General features: G+C 37.9%; 1 protein-coding gene across 7 annotated transcripts in view; it reads left to right on the plus strand.

The window, feature by feature from the left end:
• Nucleotides 1-25,789, plus strand: part of LOC136881185 (ankyrin repeat domain-containing protein 11) — a 169,513-nt gene that overhangs the window by 134,101 nt on the left and 9,623 nt on the right. For 5 of the 7 annotated variants that reach the window (XR_011018722.1, XR_011018724.1, XR_010860992.2 and 2 more), the window contains one exon: nt 17,595-17,737. The exons of 1 other annotated variant lie outside the window; for it this stretch is intronic. The gene's annotated coding sequence lies outside the window, so the exon portion shown is untranslated. Of the gene's footprint in view, nt 1-17,594; nt 17,738-25,432; nt 25,493-25,789 lie in introns of all 7 variants that reach the window. One more of the 7 variants, XR_011018723.1, reaches the window with a different exon arrangement.

Below are 25,789 nucleotides of genomic sequence, written 5' to 3' on the forward strand. Positions count from 1 at the left end.
TTTCATCATTCCTCCCGATCTCCCGATCGCCGGGACTGATCTCCCGATTTTCAGAGCAATATCAGTAATTTTCATTTAAACTCCCGTGGATTTCCTCGTTCTATTGATATATGGCTGAGTATGGCTGGTCGATACTAGTTCTAATAATGATACTAGATGGCAGTACGGGGCATGGTGGCCAGTAGGTGTGATTTTTCAGTTGCGCATAGCGGGAAGTGCGATATACTCAAGCATATGCAAATGAAAAAACATAAGGAGAATGTCCAGTGTGTAGAAAGAAACCAGAAACTGAACTTTTCATGTAAAAACCAAGATGTAAATCCTGTGATGAATGCCGAGGCGTTATTTATGTAATTTATCGTAGAACATAACTTGCCTGTAAATTGTGCCGATCACACGGGATCTTGTATCGCAAAATGTTTCCTGATTCAAAAATCGCTGAACGATATGGGTGTGCTAAAACGAAAACAGTGGCTATCATTACAGAAATGTGCATGGAAGAAAGGGCGAAAATTGTATCACATTTGCAGGTGAATGCATTTTCTGTTGCTAGTGATGGTAGCAATAAAAGCGACTTGAAAATATATCCCATTGTTGTAACATTTTTTAGGCCTGAACTCAATGGAATTCAGAGTTGTCTACTCTCTGTGCCTAATTTAGAAGGGGATGCTACTGGAGCTAACATTGCCAATCTTTTGCTCTCAACTTTTCGGGAATTCTGCATTCCATTAAAAAACTGCCTAGCTCTCAGTGCTGATAATGCTCCAGTAATGGTAGGATTAAAGAATGGTGTGGTAGGATGTTTGAAATGGGAAAATAGTAACATAATCATCGTAGGCTGCTCTTGTCATCTAATTAATCTTGCTGCAGAGAAGGGTGAAGCGTGCTTGCCCGTAAATGTAGATGAAAGTTTAATTGATATATTTTATTATCTGGAAAGGAGTGCAAAGAGGAAAGAAAAGTTCAGAGAATTTCAGACTTTACGCAACACAGGGATCAGAAAAATTCTGAAGCATGGGCCTACTCGATGGTTATCACTAAGAAGGTATTTAGATAGGATTTTGCTGCAGTGGGACCCTTTGGTTACTTTATTCAGGAGTGAAATTGGGAGTAAGGATTCTCAGATGGGAACTTTGAAGACTTACAAAATTCCTAAGCATAGTTTAAGTGCTGATGTGTCTTGTTTGTCTGAAAAGGTGAAGGATTGTCATAACATTTCACCACATTCCTCAGTTCAAAAAAAAACCCAGTCATCAGTTTCACTTAAAAATGAAATTACTGATGACACTAAGAGCCATGCGTTGTCACGTGAAGAACCACTGTTCATGATCCTTTAATCAAATTTACATACATCTTTTTGCCTTTTTCTCTCAAGTTTTATGGATATCTTTGAGAATCCAAACGTAGCTCCTCAGTCAAGTATGCCGCATTAAAGGTTATATTTTCAAAACAGCCAAACTTAACAGATTTGATATAGAATTTCCAACTTTAACCAATAACAACAAGTAAAAAGGTACCAGTAACAAAATTTAAGTCTGGGAACGACAAAATTTGGTGGTATAACAGAACTTAGGCTTCAAGCCTTCACTTTACATTTCCTGAGCTCTCAGCTCCCAAACATATATTTACCAAAGGGGAGAAAACCCCTAATAACATGGAGCACTTGCTCCCACCTTCACATCTCAAGCCTCTCTGAGGCACTTTTACCACAAATAAAAGAGCTAACCCGCTCTCAATTTTCTGAGCCTATCAAAGGCAACAACCAACATTACTATCAACTGCCCTCAAGGCACATTTACAAAGAAACAGGGGTATCTTGTACCCAACCTACTGGGCCTTCGTTGAAAAAGAATAGGATAAGTAAATGGCCCAAAATGCAAAGCAGAATGGAGGCATGTACTTGCACTTCTACATGAACACTTGTTAAAACCTAAGGGCACTAGGCCGATTAAACAGGGGCTATTCCCACACTAGGGAGGTGACTCGTATAAGAAAATTTCAATACATTAAGAGTAGAAAATTGGTTATGAAAACGTAGTCACCTCAAATCAAAAATGAAGGGGAGCTCGAGAGGGTAAAGTGCTCTCTATCCCCGATTTACAGTTAAAGTAATAAGAAAATTTTACATAAGCCGGCACTAAGTTACATTTTTAGACAGATAGGTTACATTGAAAAGGTTTCGGACCTTCCCCGTGGTTTAGACTGCTGAGCTAGTGAGAAATAAAGATGTTAAGTGGCCATTACCTTGTAGAAGAGCTGCTGCCAGATGAAAGAGGCGATTTTTGCCTCCTGCTACACTAGTGATGAAAATCATTTTTCGTCCGTATTGAAAGTTTCATAAACTGTATATAGGATAATATTTTTTGTTTATTTCCACCTATTCAATACATTACAAGATGTTGGCATTTATTATTTATTATTATTTATTTACATATTTTACGCCCACATTGGAGCACTGAAATCAATACATTTGAGTTAATTTCTTCTTCTTCTTCTCCCAGAACTTTTTCATCCTCTCCGACCTGGAAGCCCTTTGTGTGTCCGATATAGTATATTGTTTCCGTTCAACTACTTTTAGTTTGAGACTTATGCTTTTGTTCTTCAAAATCCTCTTCTCTTTTCTGTCTTTGATTTGTTGCCGAGTTATACCCAATTCTTCCAAATCGTCCTGAATTTCTTTGAACCAATTATTATTGATTTTATTCTTCAAAAAGTAATCGAATAGTTGTTTCAATATCCTGGTGTCTGCTAATCTTGATATGTGGCAGAAAAAGGAAATTCTTCTTTTACGCATTGTAGATATTATTGATTCACATTCACGATAGACAATGTTGTTAGGCAACAATCTCCACTGTCCATCAACTTGGTGTTTTTTATTAATAATTGTTCTAAGAATTCTTCTCTCAGTTTTCTGTAATTTGTCTGTTGTAGATTTTACATTTAATTTGAATAAAGTTTCACTAGCATAGGTTGCCTCTGGTTTAACTATGGAATTATAGTGTTTCAGCTTAGCGTTTATCGAAAGAGATTTTTTTTTATAGGTTGGCCAGGTAAGTCTTTGTGCTTGTTTAAATTTAGTTGTTCTGTGTTCTATTGCTTCTTTTTCATTTGTGTTCCATGTTATTATTTCCCCAAGATATTTGAATTTCTGAACAATTTTAATCTCTTTATTACTGTTCAGCTGAATAACTGGTAAATCAACTTTAAAAGTTGGCATCATTTCTGTTTTTTCAAATGAAATTTGTAATCCCATTTTTTTAGCTATAATTTCTAGTTGTTCAATTTGAAATTTAGCCTCTTCTATTGTATTTGCAAGTAATGCTAAATCGTCCGCAAAAGCAAGGCAGTTGAGTTTAATATTTCTACCGATCTTGATAGTTGGTTGGCATTTCTTGTTCCATTCACGCATAACCTTCTCCAATGCACAATTAAATAACAATGGTGAAAGTCCGTCTCCTTGTCGAAGTCCAGTTCTTATAGTGAATGATTCTGATAATTCACCTCTAAATTTAACTTTTGCCTTCGTATTTTTAAAAGTCATATTAATGAGGTTAACAAGTTTTTGATGTAAGCCAAATTCTTTAAGGCTTTTTAATAATGAGTCACGATGAATACTGTCGTATGCTTTTTTTAAATCTACAAACGTGATGACCAGACCCTTACTTCGAACTCTTTGGTGCTTCATTATCCATTTTAAACTAATGATTTGATCTGGACAGCTTCTACCTGGTCGAAATCCTCCCTGATATTCTCCAAGTTCTTGGTCGAGTTGTTCTTGGATTCTTGTGTATATAATCTTGGATAAAATCTTGTATGTAATATCAAGTAAGGATATCCCCCGATAATTATTTGGATCGGAGCGATCACCTTTCTTGTGCAGCGGGTGGATTATCGCTGTATTCCATTCCTCAGGAAGCTTCTCCGTGTTCCAAATATCAATGATGTATTTATGTAGGTTTTGAATAGTCTGATCATTAGCATTCTTCCATATTTCTGCTACTATTTGATTCTCTCCTGCTGCTTTGTAGTTTTTAAGTGCATTAATTGCCGTTTTCACTTCATTGTAAACTGGTGGTATAATCTTTTGTAATGGAGTTTTATTTTTTGGGTTAGGATCAAATTCTAAATGTTCCACAGGATCCTCACAATTAAGTAACTCTTTAAAGTATTCTGCAAGAATGTTAGCATTATCCTGATTATTGTGTGCCATTTTACCATTTTTATTTCTTAACATAAGTGTGGGAGGGGTAAATTTAGATTGATATTGCTTGAATGTTTTGTAATAGTCTCTTGTTTTATGCTGATTGAATGTTTCTTCTATAGTGCTAAGCATTTCCTTTTGATAATTCCTTTTAATTGTCCTAATTTCTTTAGCTGTTTGTCTTCTGGCATTAATTAGTTCTTCTCGAGATTTTTCCGTTTTCCTCTGTTGATCATTTATCCATGCCTTGTGTCTTGCCTGAATTGCTTTGTCACATTCCTCGTTCCACCACGCATGTTTCTTTCTCCTTTTGATTGGGGCAATTTCTTCAGCTATGGTTTTAAGTTTGTTGATCATTGTCTCTAATTTGTCATTTAAAGGTGTTTTGGATCTCTCTAAATATATTTTATTATTTATTAAGTAACTGGGATCATAATTTCTCCTTGCTTTGAGATGATTATGTTTGTGTTTCCTTTTTGGTGTTAACTTGATTTTTATTTTTGAGATATAATGATCCGAGTCAATGTCTACCCCACGGAGGACTCTGACATTATAAATTTCTTTATGATAATCTTTATCCATGGCAACATGATCAATCTGAAACTCTCCCAATTTTACGTTAGGGCATTTCCATGTCATAAGTTTATGTGGTCGCCTCATGAATCTGGTGGTTTCCAAAACGAGTCTATGATCTGCACAAAGTTCAATTAATCTTTGGCCATTTTTGTTCGTTAATTTATGAGCTGGCCATTTTCCTACAACTGTGCGATACTTGATGTTGGCATTTACTTTAAAACATTATTCAGATGAGACATGTTTCGCCTCCTACTGTGAGGCATCCTCAGTCATTATCAAAAACCTTATTATTTTACCAGGCATCTGGTTAAAGATATTCAAAAATGTGTTTGATGATTATAAGAGAGGTAAGATTTACGTTTGTTATAAACATGTTCATGAAGTAACTAAAAATCTAATATATTGATAAAAACATATGTAGTTCTTTGTTGAATAGGACTTGTTTGATTGTACTATAGTAAAAGAAGGTGGCTTGAAGCCGTTGTCATTAATAGATGTCTAATACATAGTGGAAGGCATAAAATATCAGTTCTATGAGAATATACATTACATTCTATTGATTTTATGCCTTCCACTATGTATTAGATATCTATTAATGACAACGGCTTCAAGCCACCTTCTTTTACTATAGTACAATCAAACAAGTCCTATTCAACAAAGAACTACATATGTTTTTATCAATATATTAGATTTTTAGTTACTTCATGAACATGTTTATAACAAACGTAAATCTTACCTCTCTTATAATCATCAAACACATTTTTGAATATCTTTAACCAGATGCCTGGTAAAATAATAAGGTTTTTGATAATGACTGAGGATGCCTCACAGTAGGAGGCGAAACATGTCTCATCTGAATAATGTTTTAAAGTAAATGCCAACATCTTGTAATGTATTGAATAGGTGGAAATAAACAAAAAATATTATCCTATATACAGTTCCTGCTACACTTCCGTACACTAGGCAAGATGTTGTTCGAGTGGTCAGGAGCCGTGAAAATCAGCAGTTTTTATACACTCAGGGAAGATTCGAGACCTTTCATGAATAATTAAGACACACCCACTCAACTTTATTGGCTGGCTAAAAGTTACACATCAAAATAGAAGAAGAAACCTAGGATTGGTTGGAAATTAATTGCAGAAATTACTGATTGGCTAAGTTCAAAACTGGCAGAAAGAAAGATTAATATTGCCAACCCACAAATGAAAGAACAAAATTTAGTAAGGAACAAACTTATGAATACAAAATTTCTTCAAATAAAGTTCTACCACTTCGCACCAGGGTGCATGGTCATAGTTTTGTAGAGACATCTATCAGAGAATGTCCACACTTCTGGATAATTAGTAAACAAAAGCAGTTTGAAATTAACACAGTGACATCTTCTGAGAAATTGTTGAGATAATTCAGTTTTTAAAGTTTAGTGTTTCTGCTGTAGGGGAGTACTTAACGGCGGAAAATTCAAATGTGCGGCGTATAGGTGTACCAGCCGGTACAGACCTCCCCCCTCCCAAATGTCCTTCCATGGGGTGACACAGAAGAAGTTTTTTTAACAAAATTTAATCATCAAAAGAAGAAAATTTCTGCTTCCTTGCACATCGATAGGTGGGAGAATATGGATGAAGGGTCCTACGTAATCAATATAGAGGCGTTCCATGGGGCGCGACGCTTGATGAGAAGACAATAGCCCTCGCTTAGTGGACATGGTGGGTTTACTAAGCCAACAAGATTTACAGGCTTTCACCAATTCACGAATTTCACCGTCCATACCTTTCCAAATGAACATCTCTCTGATCTTTTCTCGAGTTTTGAAGATGCCTAAATGCCCCCCTAATGGGGTCTCATAGTAGTACTTGAAGATCATGGGTACAAGAACAGCTGGAACCACAGCTTTCATCTTCTGATCATGCCTCGACGGGCAACATAAAACACCATTCCTCAATACATAAGGGACGACATGTTCCCCAGAAGAAAGGGTTTCCATAATAGGGGCCAGCGTCAAGTAAAAAGGTACCAGTAACAAAATTTAAGTCTAGGAACGACAAAATTTGGTGGTATAACAGAACTTAGGCTTCAAGCCTTCACTTTACATTTCCTGAGCTCTCAGCTCCCAAACACATATTTACCAAAGGGCAGAAAACCCCTAATAACATGGAGCACTTGCTCCCACCTTCACATCTCAAGCCTCTCTGAGGCACTTTTACCACAAATAAAAGAGCTAACCCGCTCTCAATTTTCTGAGCCTATCAAAGGCAACAACCAACATTACTATCAACTGCCCTCAAGGCACATCTACAAAGAAACAGGGGTATCTTGTACCCAACCTACTGGGCCTTCGTTGAAAAAGAATAGGATAAGTAAATGGCCAAAATGCAAAGCAGAATGGAGGCATGTACTTGCACTTCTACATGAACACTTGTTAAAACCTAAGGACACTAGGCCGATTAAACAGGGACTATTCCCACACTAGGGAGGTGACTCGTATAAGAAAATTTCAATACATTAAGAGTAGAAAATTGGTTATGAAAATGTAGTCACCTCAAATCAAAAAATGAAGGGGAGCTCGAGAGGGTAAAGCACTCTGTATCCCCGATTTACAGTTAAAGTAATAAGAAAATTTTACATAAGCTGGCACTAAGTTACATTTTTAGACAGATAGGTTACATTGAAAAGGTTTCGGACCTTCCCCGCAGTTTAGACTGCTGAGCTAGCGAGAAATAAAGATGTTAAGTGGCCATTACCTTTTAGAAGAGCTGCTGCCAGATGAAAGAGGCGCTTCCCGCCTCCTGCTACACTTCCATACACTAGGCAAGATGTTGTTCGAGTGGCCAGGAGCCGTGAAATTCAGCAGTTTTTATACACTCAGGGAAGATTCGAGACCTTTCATGAATAATTAAGACACACCCACCCAACTTTATTGGCTGGCTAAAAGTTACACATCAAAATAGAAGAAGAAACCTAGGATTGGTTGGAAATTAATTGCAGAAATTACTGATTGGCTAAGTTCAAAACTGGCAGAAAGAACGATTAATATTGCCAACCCACAAATGAAAGAATAAAATTTAGTAAGGAACAAACTTATGAAAACAAAATTTCTTCAAATAAAGTTCTACCACTTCGCACCAGGGTGCATGGTCATAGTTTTGTAGAGACATCTATCAGAGAATGTCCACACTTCTTGATAATTAGTAAACAAAAGCAGTTCGAAATTAACACAGTGACATCTTCTGAGAAATTGTTGAGATAATTCAGTTTTTAAAGTTCAGAGTTTCTGCTGTAGGGGAGTACTTAACAGCGGAAAATTCAATTGTGCGGTGTATAGGTGTACCAGCCGGTACAAAAAGGATGATTGTGATCTGATGATAGGGAACTCTGTGTTTGTTTTAGTGAACACTTTGAAGTCTGAGGGAAAACTGCATACTGTTTAAGTCTGTTAGAAAGTGTTCCTCTTCATCATGTGACTACATGGAACACAAATTTCCGTTCAAAGATGAAGTTTTAATTAATGCAGAAGTTGAAAATATTTCTGCTATAAGTAAAGTATCATTTTCTAGCCTTATGTTTTCCATTAATAAGTTTACGAACATTTTGACTAGTGAAATGGAACATTTAGATAAAGAAACTGATATTCTGCATTCCCAGTTCTGTAACTTTAGCTCAAAGAAACAGACCTGGCAAAAAAAAGAATTGATGTTCGAAGGGCATTGGTAGGTCAGATGAAATCAGCTGATGGTGTACTTAAATATGACAGACTCTCTAAGGTGATGCTTGCTATTTTGTCAATTCCACATAGCAATGCAGAATGTGAAAAGATTTTTGGCAGAGTCACAAAGACAAAACCACAGTTCAGATCCTTGCTGTCTGAACAAATTTTGGAGAAACTTTTAACCTTGAAATCAGTTCAGCAAGGCAAGTGCTTTGAGCAAAAATTTAGTTCCAAGTTTCTGAAGAGGGCTAATTCAGCTACTGGTGTGTTGAACAACTATTAGTCGTAATGTGATCACCATGTTGAAGGATGAGAAGTCACATGTTCCTACAGTTCAGGGATGTCCAGTATTTAGTATTCATATATAAATGATGAAAAATATATATATGTAGTCCAAATAGAATTTGTAATTATAATGAATTAGTACATGATCTGCCATCAGTGATGTGTCATAATGTGTCGTGATTCACTTTCAAATTTCTCCTGATTTTTTACTTTTGAAAGTTGGCATGTCTGTATTTGGTACATTCTGTGCTTTATGATCATATATTTTTGTTTTGTTTTTGCTGTTTTCTATTTTAAGGTATAGATGACAGCACCTTGTAAATGTCTAAACTCGGTATAGTCCCAGATGTATCATATGTTGTTTAGTATCATCGCAGCATGTGCCAACATCATCTCTCGAGAAAAGACTGCAAATATGCATTGCCGTTGATGGTCAACATTTCAAACACATGATGACTCATTGAGGAGCTCCTTTACCAACATGTTCTAGTTCATTTGTATGCATTGCATTTTTTTTTTGTATGTGTGAGTTAATCTCTCCTGTGATCAACAAATGATCAACCACGAACAGAGAATTGACATAGTGGCTTTGTTGCATCTCTTCTTTTTCTTCAGCCTTTGTCCCTCCTTGTGGCGGGGTCTGCTACGTGGATTCATGGTTTCCATTTAGTTCTGTCCCGGGCCATGTCAGGGTGGAGATTGACGCTTTTCAGATCAGTATGAAGAGTATTGGCCCATCGCTGTTTTGGTCTCCTACTTATTGAGTCTTTTATTATCCTTTTTCTCGCATCTTTCCTCAAGTTTCTTATAGTGGAAATAGCTCCTTTTGAATATCTAACATGTAACCTGTCTTCGCTATTATATCGGTCCCTGTCCTTAGTACACGTACAAACCATCGTATATGACTCATGCATTTTGTCTTGAATCGGTGCAACGCCAAATCTCTCCTGGATGGTTTCATTGAAGATGTGATCTAGTGTAGTGATGCCAGCTGTCCATCTCAGCATCTTCGTCTTCACGATGCCAATTTGACACTCTGTCTCAATCGGCCAACATTCACAACCATACAGAACAAGATGGATGATAGTGAAATTTTTGATTTGAGATTATCTTTCATCATTCAATTGCAGGTGAGGCCAGTCATTCGTCATTTCATCCAGGCTGCGGTTTTCCCAGCAATGACTCTTCGACAAGTTGGCAATGTAACCTGTCTTCGCTATTATACCAGTCCCTGTCCTTAGTACACGTACAAACCATCGTAGTTGACTCGTGCATTTTGTCTTGAATCGGTGCAATGCCAAATCTCTCCTGGTTGGTTTCATTGAAGATGTGATGTAGTGTAGTGATGCCAGCTGTCCATCTCAGCATCTTCATCTTCACGATGCCAATTCGACACTCTGTCTCAATCATGGATGATAGTAAAATTGATTTTTGATTTGAGATTATCTTTCATTGTTCAATTGCAAGTCATGCCAGTCATTCGTCATTTCATCCAGGTTGCGGTTTTCCCGGCAATGACTCTTCAACAAGTTGGCCCCCATTAGCGATCGTGGAGCCAAGATACTTTAATCTTGTCACTCACAGCAGGTCCTCACTGATTACCTAAATGGTTCCAATTGCTTATGGATCCAACATCATATATTCAACTTTGATCAAGAGAATTTCCACTTTTCAGTACTTTTATTTTGCTCTACATTTACATATGACTATAACATTATATACATATATGCTAATTTAGGACATGTTTTGTCTTGTTGTGAGACACCTTCAACTAAAAATATCCAAAATTGACACAGACAGTTAAAATATATAAATAACACTTTACAAGTCATTAAAAAACATTTGTCACTAATATTTTGCTTGTTTTTAATGTTTATGTTGTCTTTTTCTAATTGAGGAATGTCTGTTCAAAGATCATGGATATGTTCCATTAGTCTTTTATTATACTTTTTGTCACATCTTTTCTCAACTTTCTTATAGTGGAAATAGTGCCTTTTGAACACACACTCCACAATTTGAAGTTAAAGGTTCTTATGTCCTTGGTGCTGTTGTGGTTAAATGCTGAAATGTTTGTCCTATATTTTTTTTTTGATTCGTTGTGCCCAGCTGTGGAGCGCATTTGAACTTATTTTGCACAATGTTTCTTCTTCTTTTCTTCCCAATATTTCTTAATTTTTTCACTGTGTTCCTTTCTGCGTGTTTCTGTCCAGCCTGTATTTTTTCTTGTTGGTTTCTCTGCAAATTTATGTTTGTTTTCCTAAGCTTCTAAATTTCATTCTATCTTGAATGGTTTCGTCCTCAATACCCATTTCTTGTAGATCTTCATGAATTTCTGCTAACCAATTGTTGCGGATTTTCAGGGTTAGAGCTAGATTTAGAATTTTCTTTGTCAGCCTGTTGTTATCCATTCTGTGTAGGTGTCCGTAGAATTTTAGTCGTCTCTTTCTGATGGTATCTGTGATTTTTTCTGTGAATTGAAAAATTTCGTGTGGTTTCTTTTTCATCCAAATTCCATTTTCGAACTTTGGTCCTAGGATTTTTCTGAGAATTTTCCTCTCTTGTTTCTCAATGCTTTTCATTTGTGACCTGCCGCCAATGATCAGTGTTTCAGATGCATAAAGTGCCTCTGGTTTGATGACTGTATTGTAGTGTCGTAATTTTGCATTTTTTGATATACATCTTTTGTTGTATCTGTTCCATGTGATTTTGTAAGCCCTTTGCAGTTTAGCAGTTCTTTCTTTGTTAGCTTCCTGATTTAACCCTGCTGGCTGAATAATTTCACCTAGATATTTGAATTTGTCTACTTGGGAAATTATTCCACAGTTGGTGATTAATGGTTGATTGTCGAATCTTGATTTAGTTCCTTCCATAAACTGCGTCTTTTCAAATGAAATTTGAAGTCCGGTTTTTGCGGCTATTTCATTCAACTTTTCTATGGATTGGATTGCTTCTTGTCTGTTGTTCGAAAGGATCGCAAGGTCATCTGCGAAAGCTAAGCAGTCAAGGTGAATTTTGTCTTTAAGAAGTCTGCCAATGTTTATACCTTTAGTTTCTTTTCTCCATTCACGAATCACTTTTTCCAAAACTAAATTGAATAGTAGTGGGGATAGTCCATCTCCCTGTCGGACGCCAGTTCTGATTTCGAACGGTTCAGAAATTTCTCCCAAGAACTTAACTTTTGATGTTGTGTTGGTCAGAGTTTGTTTAATCAATTCCCTCGTTTTCCTGTCGACTTGAAATTCCTCTAGTATGTTGAACAGGGTCTGCCGATCTATGGAATCATACGCTTTTTTGAAGTCAACAAAGGTGATTACTGTTTGTTTGGTTTTGCGAATCTGTAGTATGGTTTTTAGGTTTAGGATTTGTTCTGCGCAGGATCTCCCTTTTCGGAATCCAGCCTGATAATCTCCGATCAGGTGGTCTGTTTGTTTCTCTAATCTATTAAGTAGAGCTTTAGAGAAGATTTTATATACGAGTGAGAGGAGAGAAATTCCTCTGTAGTTGTTAATATCTGATTTGTCTCCTTTCTTGTGAAATGGGTGAATCAATGCACATTTCCAATCCTCCGGAATTTCTTCAGAAAACCAAATGTCCTGTAAGATTTTTTGAATACTCTGGGCCAGTTTGTCACCACCAATTTTCAACATTTCAGCGATTATTCCATCTTCTCCTGGTGCTTTGTTGTCTTTTAAATCTCTGATTATTTGTTTGACTTCTTGTAATGTGGGGGGTTCTGAATCTGGATTAGGTGTTGGTTTTCCATAGGTGAATTGTTCCTTTGGAGATTCACAGTTTAAAAGGTCCATGAAATGGTTTGCTAGGAGTTCACAATTTCCCTTATTACTTGTTTCCAAAGTCCCATCTGTACGTTTGAAACAGAGACTAGGTGCCTGGTAATTGGATAATTCTTCTCTGAATGTTCTGTAGAAGTTCCGTGTATTGTTTTTCTTGAAATCATCTTCTATTTCTACCAGTCTGTTTTGATCATATTTTCGTTTTTCAGATCTGATGATTTTTGAGGTTTGTTTCTGTGTTTTGAAGAATTCATCACGATTTTGATCAGTTTTATGGGAACTCCAGTTTAGTCAGGACCTAATTCTGACTTCTATGGCCTTGTCACAGGTGTCATTCCACCACCTGTGTTTGCGTTTCCTTGGGGGATTGCTGATGTTTTGTGAAGCTTTCAAGAGTGTGTCCTTGAGTTCTAGCCAGTTTGAAGGAGCATCGTTGGAGATATTCGCAAGGAAATTGTCTGAGTTCTGTCTCAGAAATTCAGGGTCGATTCTTGGGTTCCTGATTGTTTTGGTTTTCTTCCTGTTGGGTTGAAACTTTACTTTAACAAGAGATAGGTGGTGGTCGGAGTCAATAATTCTCTTTTTGACTTTAACGTTCATAATTTCTTTTTGGTTTTTCTTGGAAATAGCCACATGGTCTAGTTGAAATTCTCCTAAATGCATGTTCGGGGATCTCCATGTCATTTTCTTTTGTGGAAGTGCCAGGAAATGGGTTGACATCAATTTTAGATCAAAATTCTCGCAGAAGCCAATTAAACGTTCTCCATTTTTATTGGTTCTTTTGTGAGCAGGGTAAAGTCCTACAGTGATCCTAAATTTCTTCTCTTTGCCAATTTGTGCATTGAAGTCTCCCAGCAGAATTTTGACATGATGTTTTGGAACTTTGGCTGTAGTTTCTTCTAGTAATTCCCAGAAGTCATCTACCTTCTGTGGGTCTTTTTGATTGTAATTGTTTGTAGGTGCATGTGCATTGATTAGTGTATAAGCTTTGTTTCCTGATTTGATTGTCATTAGCGAAATTCTTTCAGAAGGAGATGTAAAGTATAATACCGAATTTGTGATATTTTTTCTCACTGCAAAACCAGTGCCAAATTGTAATATTTTGTTAGGGAGGAGGGTAGCTGGTTTACCTTTATAAATTCTATAGTTTCCTGATTCAAAATGATTTTCGTCACTGTACCTAGTTTCTTGGAGTGCCAGAATTTGGATGTTGAGTTGGTCTAATGTGTCTGTTAAGTGCTTCAACTTTCCAATTTTGCGAAGCGTATTGATGTTTAAAGTGCCAATAAAATGTTTTTCCTTTGGGCGAAGAGATTTGGGAAGCTCCGATACATTCCCGCATGATGTTCTCGGTCCCCCAGAATCCGATGACCGAGAAAACCTAGTATGAATACTAGGGCTTGGGGTAGTAGTATCATTAACTGACGTTGCCATCATGCTAGTAAGTTGAAGATAATGGGGAGATTGATCTTTGTCAATCTCATAGTTACAACTAAGGTATTGAGCCTCAGAGGTTGCCTCAAGATGTTTTCTGGCTGTGCCTGTTTTTGGTCCGCGAGAGGTATTTTATTTCCCTCAAGGCCTCCGGACAAGTCCGGCGAGCCCCCCGATCCGCCACCTGGGACGCGCCCGATAGGGGAACAGGCAAACCCCCCACGGGGTTTGTCCTATATTTGTTATTAAAATCCTTCTAATACATAAATTGCTGCTGGTTTTTGTTGTTATTCCAAAGGGACTCTCTTTGTGGTTGGCACAGGAAATTCCTTTCTACTGTAGTTGAAGTTTGGTATTTGGTGGTGTCTTATATCTCGGTAAGATGTTATATAGAGCAAAATTTTTGGAAACATTACCTTCAATAGCTCAAATTGAAATGCATGCCGGGCTGAGTGGCTTGTACAGTTGGGGCACTGGCCTTCTGACCCCAACTTGGCAGGTTCTATCCTGGTTCAGTCCGGTGGTATTTGAAGCTGCTCAAATATGTCAGCCTCGTGTCGGTAGTTTTATTGGCAGGTAAAAGAGCTCTTGCGGGACTAAATTTCTGCACCTCGGCATCTCCGAAAACCATAAAAGAGTAGTTAGTGGGACCTAAAGCCAATGACATAATAAAATGAAGCATTCTTGATCTAGCAGGAGGGAAGGCAAGTAGCATGATGAGTACTGCTATAGTTTGACAGCCTGTGAAAATGATGAATTTCAGAATGATAACACTTATAGTACTGTACTAAGTGTCACAGATAGGGTTTTAATTACCATACTGTGATTGTGCATGTAGCTTTTATGAAGAATATGCAACAGGTTATTGAATTATTTTTATATTCGTTTATGGCCATTTGAGACCACATTAAGCAACAATCACACATTATTGGAAGCCTTCTTTGCAGCCCTAAAGCTTTGCATTCTTTCTCTGGCAGCCTGTCTTCTTTTCTCTATTCATTTTCTGTTCATCATGGAAGCCTCTGAAGCTGTTGGTCACTGATGTATACTTTGTTTGGTTTAGGATGTCTTCCCGATTTAATCCAGACTGCTCAAGATCCTTTCTTACCTCCCTGAACCATTTGTCGAAAACTTTAGGTCTACTGTCAAGTGTTTTAAAAATCTGTTTTGTCAGCCTCTTCTCGTCCATTCTAAACATATGTCCATAAAATTTGAGTCTTCTTTTCCTCATTGACTCAATCAGTCTTTCACTTTCTTGGTTTATTGAATAAGCTGAATAAATAAAATGTTTCCACCACTTCGAACAAAAGTCTACTTGAAACATAAACCTTCTCTATATTTATTAGTTTCTTCTGAGCAACGTCTCCCATTGTAAGTGTAGCGAAAAGATGAAGCCTTGTAACGTTTAAAATCCTGGTACTGAGTTGGTACTCATGTCAGGCAATGTGACAAACTTTAGCCAGTAAAAAAAGCAAGCCATGTCTCTAACCTTTCTGTCCCTGTACAAGCTAAAATCCTTAATGAAGTAACTTCTATGGATTTGCAACTTGCCAGCAAACCTGAAGGCTCCTACAGACATAGTGAACAAGACACCAGCTACAGTCGGTCATGGATGAAGACTCTAAAATGAGAGTCTAGTAACCAAATTGGAAATTTGGGAAAATAACTGAAACCTGTTCTGAAGCTGCCCCTGGTCAATGATAATTGAGATAATATACATACGAAGGGGAGTAAGAAATTAACAAGAATTATTTTTTTATGTTTCAAGAACCCTGTGCTGGAGTTTGCAGGTGGTAGTACTGGAAAGGTCTGACCTTGAGTAAATGAAATGGCATATGGCTTGTAGTGCCGGGAGTGTCCAAGGACAACTTTGGCTCGCCAGATGCAGGTCTTTCGATTTGACTCCTGTAGGCGACCAGCGTGTCGTGATGAGGATGAAATGATGATGAAGACGACACATACACACAGTCCCCGTGCCAGCAAAATAAACCAATCCAGGTTAAAATTCCCGACCCTGCCGGGAATCGAACCCGGGACCCTTGTGACCGAAGGCCAGCACGCTAACCATTTAGCCATGGAGCTGGACTGACCTTAAGTGATACAGTGTGAAGCACATCATTCATCTCAGGCTTCTCAGCTGCAGGGGAGCAGCTGAGGAAGGAAGCCCTGTTCGCTGTACCCAACATGGTTTTCAAGTTGCAGCAGCATGCTTCAAAATTAGATTTTGTGTTTTCGTGGACAAAACTTCAACACAGACAGTGGAAATGTTGCAGTAAGCTTACAGAGAGGAAGCCATGGGAAATATGCAAGTTTTTGAGTGGCACAAACGCTTTAGGAAGGGTAAAACTGATCTTGAGGATGCTCCACGCCCGGGAAGACCCTCAATTTTGAAAACCAACATCAGTGTGAACAAATTGATGTCATGTTGCAGGAAGATCACTATTGAACCATTGAACAGACTGCTGGAATGATAAACATCTCACCGGGTGAGTTGGCCATGCGGTTAGGGGCACGCAGTTGTGAGCTTGAATCCGGGAGATAGTGGGTTCGAGTCCCACTGTCGGCAGCCCTGAAGATGGTTTTCTGTGGTTTCCCATTTTCACACCAGGCAAATGCTGGGGCTGTACCTTAAGGCACGGCTCAGCCGAAGACATTATATGCAATGTTCTAGGGCGTAGAAAAGTTTCAGTGATGTGGGTGCCATGTATGATGAATGATGGACAGAAGGCTCACCGTGTGATGGCATGTCAAAAATGGAAAGGGAGACTTCGGTGGGAACCAGATAGATTTTTTGGACAGGGTTATCACATGTGATGAGTCCTGGTTCCATTATTATGACCCAGAGACAAAACATCAAAGTGCTCAATGGAAATATCCTTCCAGTCCAAGACCCAAAATGCCTAAGTTCAGGTGAGTGCAGGGAAAGTCATGCACCTTGTCTTTTTTGATAAGCAGGGTATTGTGCATGATCATGTAGCGAAGAAGCAATGTACTGTTACTGCTGATTACTATTGTGAAGTGTTAAGGGGCCACTGAAATGAAAAATAGCAGAATAAAGACCAAACTTTGCTCAAACATGATGGATCCTGCACCAGGACAATGCACTTGCGCATTGGGAAATTAAGACACAAGGCACAATAACTGAATTGGGCATTCAGGTGATGCCACATCCACCTTATTTTCCAGACCTAGCACCATGCGACTTCTACATATTTCCTGCAGTGAAAAAGGAACTTTGGGATCATCATTTTCAAAGTGATCAAGAAGTAAACAATGCAATTTTAGGTATACTCAACAGACTATCAAGAAAAGGCTCTGGGGAGTGTTTTGAACAGTGGACTGAATGCTGGAACCATTGTATTGTGTCTGAGGGAGAATACTTTGAAGGTCTGTAAGTGAATTTGAATACAGGTAGCCAATATTTTGCTGTAATAAAATAATTCTGGTTAATTTTTGACACTCCCTCGTATATATCCCATGTCATTTAGATAGTATATTGATTAAAGTCCAAGTGTAGAAAAGACAGCTTTTTATCATGTGAATGTTTTAGTGAAAAGAGTCCCTTCATTTAACCCGTATAGGTTTTTGTGCTGTGTTCCAGATGTTCCTCAGTGTGCTGATGATAAAAAAGACGATGCGTGATTGCTTTCGTCGTATTCATAGTATAGGTGGAGGGATGGTTCTTATCATGTGTTGCATGGTTGCTCTCAGTGGCTATGAGGGGAGACGACTTGAATATCTTATGTAAGTATAATCTCACTGTCTGTCTCAAATGAGAAGCAGTCTCCACTGTCGTAGTTTTAGCAAAGTATAGTTTGGCTTGGCGCAAGTGATATTTAATGCAGTGAGATTTTCCACAGAGTGTAACTCTTCAAGCAGGTGAAAAAACGTGACAACATAGCGTTGGTTGGGCAATGTTGAGTTGCCTCTAGAGGGCAAAATACTTCCTGCTTGTCATAGACTATAATACATAGGCAAGTTAATAAGTATCTGCAATTTTGCTCTAATTGTCTTTAGGTTAGTTCTATGGTGTTGTTTGCTCACCAGCTGCTAGATGGCACCGTTGTCTACATCTGTGGTAGGTTTCAGCGTTATCAGATCAGTACAGCTTGCGGTGTTGCAACGTAAAGATGGCCGCACCACTCTCTGTTTGCACCAAGGAAGAACTGCGTTCCATAATCCATTTTTTGTGGTCTGAGGGTGTACCAGGAGCAGAAATTCATAGAAGACTTTTCAACACAATATGGGGACAATGTTTTGCCACAGCAAAGTATTTACCAGTTGATTGAACAGTTCAGAAGGAAGGATGAGGAAAGATCCGGGTGTCCATCTGCAGACTTAACTGATGCCAATATTGAACAAGTGCATGGTATGCTTCTGAATGATAGACGAGTGATTGTTGATGATGTGGCAAACCATATGCTCTAAGAGGCCATCGATTCAGCTCCAATCAACAGGTGAAGGAAGCAGTGCATATGTGGCTTGCTGCACAGCCAAAAACCTTTTTTGCAGAGGCTGTCAGAAAGCTTGTGAAACTGTGGACCATGTGCACTGAAAAGCCAGGTGACTTCATTCAAAAATGATACCAATAAAAATTGTGTACCTTTTTGTAGTAAATTTTAAAAATTGATTGCAGATACTTATTGACTTTCCCTCGTAGTTTTCTAACTATCTTTTAGAGATCGATGCCTCTTATATGTTTTGGATAAGGATCATACAAGAGTACTGTACATCAATAATAATAATCATGAAGGATAAATACAGCAACGTGTTGAGATCAAGTCATATCCAGAAACATTGAAAGGAACACACAATAGGATAAACACAATGACAGATCAGTGTAGGAACAAGGAGAAATTGAAGGAAAACACAGAAGTACAAGGACAATCTCCACATCTTTTAAGAGATTGGCTCTCTCCTCATCAATCCCAGTTTGTCTACATCCATTTCCTCTCAGCTGCTGAACTGTCCGGTAAAGCTTATTTCTCCCTCTTCCACACTGATGTGTCACTGCAAATAATGGACAGGAACAAACGAGTACAAATCAACTTATATTCAGAGTGGATGGAAACAGTGTGAACTAGGTATAAAAGCCTTAATGGGTTGTGTTATAATGATAAATAATTTTATATCTTACACCATTGACATTTTATCAGCTGATATTAATAATATTTTATAAGTTGAAAAACTAGTATATTGGTTCGAATAGGCAAGGCAGAAGACAGTGGGTCTATAAAGTGTATGTGAATTTCGTAGCTGCAATACAGTGGAAGAAAGTGGTTTTAGTGTTAAGAGACATTCTGAAACTGGTTTGTTCTATTTTAGCTCCATTTGAGTGTAATTGTAATTGTGTGTACCTATATCTGGAATGCAATAATATTGAGTGAATGGTGAAATATTTTTGCTGAAATAGTTTTGTTGTGAGTAGCCATTTTGTCAAAGATTGTAAGCACGCCGTGGTAGAACTTCAGATGGTAGTCGAGCGTTCCTAGCGTTAATTTGCGGCGTGGAGTGAGGTTAGTCAATCTGCCATTTTACGTCCAGCCAAGTTGATGGGCAATACGAGTGACGTGTTTGAAAATTGTCTACAAAACTTGATGAGCGTAACTGAAATACAAGGCAAACTGAGAAAGGACCTGAAAGAAATTATTTTGCAATCGGTGAGTAAACTAAGAACAGTTTATGTAGAACTGAAAGCTAAAATTGAAACAACTGATCAAGAGAATATCAACTTACAAAACAAGCTGAAAGAAACGGAAATGAATCTCCATGTGGCACCTGAAAACCCAATTACACAAGTGCCCGATCAAGTGGTGCCATCTATCGTCGAAACTCTGGTACCATCAGCGGATCGACTGTGGAATGCTACTCCACTTATCGGTAACCAAAGAAAGTGGTATTCTAGTGTAGTTAAATCAGCTGAAGGCTCCAAAGTAAAACGATACAAACTTATGATAACTTCGAAGACAAATCAAACTCCTGAAGCAGTAAAGGAACTCTTGAAGTCCAATATCAACCCCACAGTGCTGAAAGTAGGAATTAAGACATTCAAGACCCTTAAGGATGGGTGAACTATTATAAAATCTGCTAGCAAAGAGGAAACTGAAACATTATGTACAAGCATTAACACAAACTGCGGTTAGGTGCTAGATGTTAAAATTCCCAAGTTGCAAAATCCGAATCTAGTCATTTACGATGTACCCTCACATATTGACATTACAAATGCTGAAGAGGTAATAATAGAACAAAACTCAGAATTGGGATTAAAGGAAGGTTACATAAAATCTAAATTTGTCTATCGGAACAAGAAGAACATAAAGAATATGGTAGTGGAAGTAAATTCGGAAGTCTGAAAACAACTACTTCAAACCAAACTCAAAATGGTCTGGTCAATATGTAAGGTAGAAGACTACATTGCTGCAGTTCGCTGTTTCAAATGTTCCAAATATAATCACCGACATCGAGAATGTCGAGCAGGAGAAGATACTTGTCCTCTCTGCGCAGGGAAACATAGACTGAATGAATGCAAAGCATCCAAAGAAGAATTTAAATGCATAAATTGCATAACTTTCAATAGGTATAACAAAAACGAGAAAATTTGTGAAAATCACTCTTCATTAGACAAGGGCTGCCCTAGTTTAGTTGCTGTTTTTCGAAAATACAGACAAAACACAGACTACTAAATGACCCAAATAGGAAACAATGCATCAGGAAGAAGTAAATCAGTAATGATACAAACACCTATCAAATGTCTACAATTAAACATGCAACATTCAAGAGCAGCAACACTAAATCTTATTCACTTGGTAACAGAACAACATATAGATATAGCATTTTTGCAAGAACCTTATGTAATTCAAAACAGACTGGTGGGAATACCCGCTTACTGTAAAACATATTCAGCTGGAGGAGGGAAGAGGAGAGCGGCAATTGTGGTCTTCACCAAAACAATGAATGCTATCATGATAAATCAACTGCCAGATGAAGACGTAGTGGTTCTTGAAATAACTCGTGGTCACACATGCTTTTTGGTTGTAAGTATGTACTTCGATATAGAAAGAGACATAGAATTGGACTTGTTTAAAGTGAAAAATATTCTGGATTTTGCAAGAGGAAAGAACATAATGTTTTCAATTGACAGTAACTCCAGATCTAAAATATGCACGATGTTATGACAAATAAACGAGGAAGAATTCTAGAAGAATTCCTCATAGGAAGTCAGCTCTGTGTTATGAATGAGGGAGGGCTACCAACCTTCAAAAATAGTAGAGGATTCAGCTACATAGATTTGACGGTGAGGAGCAAAGAGCTGGCCTCCGTTATAACAGGTTGGGAGTGTAATAACGAGGAAAATTCCTCGGATCACAGGATAATTAAATTCAATCTTGGTGTGTCAAGCCCCAAGGAAGAAGAATTGCAGTTCCACGGAATGAGGTACATAATAAAGGAGAATGACTTAGAAAAACTTGTGGTCAACCTCTTTGCAGCAGCAAGGGAACAGTATGGCAGCAAAATAAAGTACATAAAAGAAATGGATGAACAACTGCGTAAAGTTATAATAGATGAAACGAACTTTGAAACTGCGGTGCTTAAATTTCAAAACATGGTAACTGCAGCCTGTTCTAAATCATTCAAAACTCGTCAAGCTACAATGAAAATAACTCAACACAGGACGGTTCTTTGGTGGGTACCTCAGGTCACCATATTGAGGAAAAAATTAAACGCTTTAAGAAGAAGGTATCAGAGGACCGTAGAAAATGAGCCCTTGCGATAACAAAGGAAACTAATATACGAAGCTGTTACAGTAATCTAACCACAACAGTAAACCCGTGGAATGCAGTGTACAAATTAGCTTCAGGGAAAATTAGGAACAACTGTACAATCTCAACCTTAAGAAAGCCAGACGGTACATACACGACTAATTTAGTCGACACAATAAACTACATGATGGCTCATTTTACCCCGTGCGATGATGTAGCTGAAGACAGCATTCATCACAAAGAAGCAAGAAGGAAGTCGGAACAGCCTCCATATACTGATGACGATATCCCATTCACACAAGAAGAACTAGCCGCAGCCATACGGGACCTAAATCACAATAAAGCACCCGGAGAAGACGGAATAACATGTAACATACTGAACTTTATCTTTGAGCAATTACCGTCATACATAACAGCGCTCTTCAATGGATGTCTTAAAACTGAATGTTTTCCAAGAGTATGGAAAAGGGCCATCATTGTACCCATAATCAAACCTGGAAAATAAAACAGTAATGATGTTTCTAAATATTGACCAATAAGTCTATTGAACGTAGTTGCCAAAGTGCTAGAAAAGCTCCTCATAAATCGCATAATGCACCACATTAACTCTAGAGACCTACTAAATAGAAACCAGTATGGTTTCACGCCACAAACTGGGACAGTCAATGCACTGATGGCAGTCAAGCAGTTTGTTGAAGGTGGACTCATAAACGAAAAGAACGTCGCAATGATTAGTTTGGATGTGAAAGGGGCCTTTGATGCAGCCTGGTGGCCTGGGATCTTGAACGCACTGAAAGGATTCATCTGCCCTAAAAACCTCTACAGACTCACACAAAGCTATCTCAGTGAGAGGAGATGCACTTTGAAGGCTGACTCGAGCATCATAGAAAGAAGCATAAGTAAAGGATGTTCACAGGGTTTGTGCTGCGGATCGGGATATTGGAACATCCGGTACGACTCACTTTTAAATCTGAACTACAAGGACTGCATGAAGGTGATTGCATTTGCAGATGATGTGCTCATTCTAGTCAAAGGAAAGAGCAAACTGGAGGTAGAAAATAATGCAAACATAGAACTAAGTAAAATATCGACTTGGGCTAGACAAAACAAAGTTGTGTTTAATGAGCAGAAATCTCAAACAATGATAATAACACACAAGAGATCTGGCATAAGGCAGAATTTGCAAATATATTTAAACAACGAGACATTGAAAGAAGTAAACTGCATAAAATATCTTGGAGTCCTTATAGACAACAGATTTAAGTTCGACCAGCACATAGAATATGTAACTGATAAGTGCTCGAAACTTATTCATGCTCTCTCAAAGTCTGCCAAAATAAATTGGGGACTTCGCCCTGATGTTATGACGATTATATAAAAAGGAGCTATTCTACCTATCCTGTCTTACGGAATACCATTATGGATACAATCCACAACCAAGTCATATAATGCAGTGAAATTAAGAAGAGTGCAATGACTAATAAACGTTAAAATAGCTAAGGCCTACCGTACAACATCACATGAGGCACTATGTATCATAACTGGATTAACTCCCATTGTGATAGAACTTAGAAAAATTGCCAGGCACTATGACATAACAAAACGGACTGGAGAAATGGTAGTGGGAAAAGAGACTCTGAAACTTGATTCCAGGATGTGTTATAAACAATGGTCTCACCCGGCTCAAACGGTTAAAAAGGACAAAATGGTTGACAAACACTACCCATTCCAAATCTATACAGATGGAAGCAAAAGTGAGGCTGGGGTTGGATCTGGAATAATTCTGTGCAGTCACTATGAACCTCCTCAACAATACCAATTCAAATTACACAATAGCTGTTCAAATAATCAAGCAGAACAATACTCAATATTGAAGGCACTGGAGAAATTACTAGACATCAACCACGAAAATAGAGCAGCAATTATTTACACTGATAGTAAAAAAAACCCTGGACCTACTCAAAAACAATGGAAAAAGCAACAATCTCGTAGAAGAGATCAGGTGGAAGATGAGAGACCTACAACTACAAAACTGGGAAATACACTACTCATGGGTTAAGGCTCATGTCGGCACAGAAGTCAACGAAACTGCTGATCAATTGGCGAACAAGCAGCCAGCAGGACAGACCTAGAAGTGACTTTCGATAAAATTCCTGATGGTGCAGTAAAAAAGGTATTGCGTAAGAGAAGTGTACAATTGTGGGAAGAAGAGTGGAGAGAAACTCCCAATGGATCAAAAACGAAAGCATATTTCCCAAGTGTTAAAGTGAGACTTGACTCAAAAATTATCTTAAGCCACAATATGATGGTTACGATGACAGGGCATGGAAAAATAGGGACCTATCTGCATAGATTTAAAATCCAAGAAGATGCGAAGTGTCGGTGTGGTGAAGAAACGCAAAGTGTGGACCACATCCTATATGAGTGTGAATTATTAAAACACGAAAGGATAAAACTAAAGACAAATGTAATCAACTCAGGAGGCCACTGGCCTACAAGCAAGAATGAACTTACAGGTAAATACTTAAAGTTCTTTAAACTGTTCGTGAAGTGTATCAATTTTGATGACCTGACGTAGAGCATAGTTATGTCAAGAAAGAACATTTTCATTGAAAAAGAAAACCTGTAACATGATGTTTCTAGGCTAGACACATTAAAATCAAACATGTAGGTATAGGTAACATAATTAATAGAAAATTAATCACGACTACAGAGGAATACTAATGCATGTGGTATTACTTAAATTGTAATGGAGCATACAGTTAATGAATATGTTAATAAAAGAAATTAAAAAAATAGTATATTGGTTCCACTTAATCAATACCCATAAGTTTATTTACAATTCAAAGTTGTAAAAACATCATGTTAGAACCACAGAACATGTTTTGGCCGCATTAGGCCTTCAGCTGTCTAGAAATAACTTAAAATTAATATAACTTACTAAAAGATACAAAACGTGAATAATATTTAATGTGACTTACTCATCAGTTACAATGGAGACCACAAAGTGTGGCTCAATGGCCTTTCAATGTGTGCTGAAGCCCACTCTCCTGATGAAGCTGGGGAGCAGAAATAAGCTCATTGGAGGCCGAGAGGAAATAGATGTAGAGGAACTGGGTTTGATGAGGAGGCCATTTCTTTGAAGACCAGATTGTATAATGATGTGGAGATTGTCTTTGTCATTTTCTTGGTATGTTTATGGGGAGCAGCGACTTACCATGTAAGACCACATGAATGGAGTACACATAAAGGAAAGACATGGGTCTATTGTGTTTATCCTAGTATGTATTCCACTTCATGTTCATATTTTGCTATATAGCTCCTCCTGTAGACCAGTAGTTAAGTGTCAGTCTCGGATTACAAGATGGCGGGTTCAAACGTAGCAGAGGGAGTCAGACTTATGAAAGGCGGTAAAAATCCATTTGGCAGTTCATGTTGTATGATGTCACAGCATGCAAAAGATCTCACCTGACAAAAATAGTTGAAACTCAGCCGTAGACATCTAAGAGAGATTCGGTTTACTGTGCCGTCTAGTAGGCCTAGAGTAAAACAAAACATCAAAATTGACGAGTAGCATCAAATTAAAAATGCCTGCATGCTGTAGCCAAACCATATTATTATTATATGACCTGATTTACATTTGCTTGTCCCTTTGCATTATTTCTATTTGTGTGTTTAGTTTAAGAGGATAGATGGACTACAACGAACTCTACATCTTCACCTACAACCTTCTTCACAGGTGGGTACTCTCCCCATATGTCCCAGTTCTTTCAGATCTATTTTTTTCTCAAACCCTAATGATATCCTATCTACCTCATTTATGTCTTAGGCAATATATACATTCATATACCAGTATATCCTTCCTTTAGCATGGACCTCTTTCTAAAGTGTGCCTAATTTGTGTTCCTAAACAAACCTCTTTCGTGAACTGTTTTAGTTAAACTTAATAGCAACAAGGTTTAACAAAATAACATGGATGCCTCTGGAGGGAATTTCATGTACTACTTTGTGCTTCCCATGTGTGCCCTCTGAGTTT

Source organism: Anabrus simplex, chromosome 9, assembly GCF_040414725.1.
Source record: "Anabrus simplex isolate iqAnaSimp1 chromosome 9, ASM4041472v1, whole genome shotgun sequence".
NCBI classification, from domain to species: Eukaryota; Metazoa; Arthropoda; class Insecta; order Orthoptera; family Tettigoniidae; genus Anabrus; species Anabrus simplex.